Genomic DNA, 249 nt, shown 5'->3' with positions numbered 1-249 from the left:
GAGTGTTTCAGAGCTGGCGGGGCTTCAGGGTTGCCAGCCATTTGTAGAAATCTCATAAAGTCTCAAGTATTCAGGAGTTTCATTTACTTACGGCGGTGAAATGAGGTTTCTGTTACCCTTGACGACCCTGACTAATAAGAAAATATATAGAAAATCTGAGGCAAGTGCCATTAGTAAGGCATAAAAGAGAATTAACATCCAGGGGAGCTGTTGTCAGAAACAAATAATGTTCTTAAGATATATTTTGCT

This window comes from Penaeus monodon, chromosome 30 (genome assembly GCF_015228065.2).
Source record: "Penaeus monodon isolate SGIC_2016 chromosome 30, NSTDA_Pmon_1, whole genome shotgun sequence".
Lineage (NCBI taxonomy): Eukaryota > Metazoa > Arthropoda > Malacostraca > Decapoda > Penaeidae > Penaeus > Penaeus monodon.
This window is presented reverse-complemented; position numbering follows the sequence as displayed.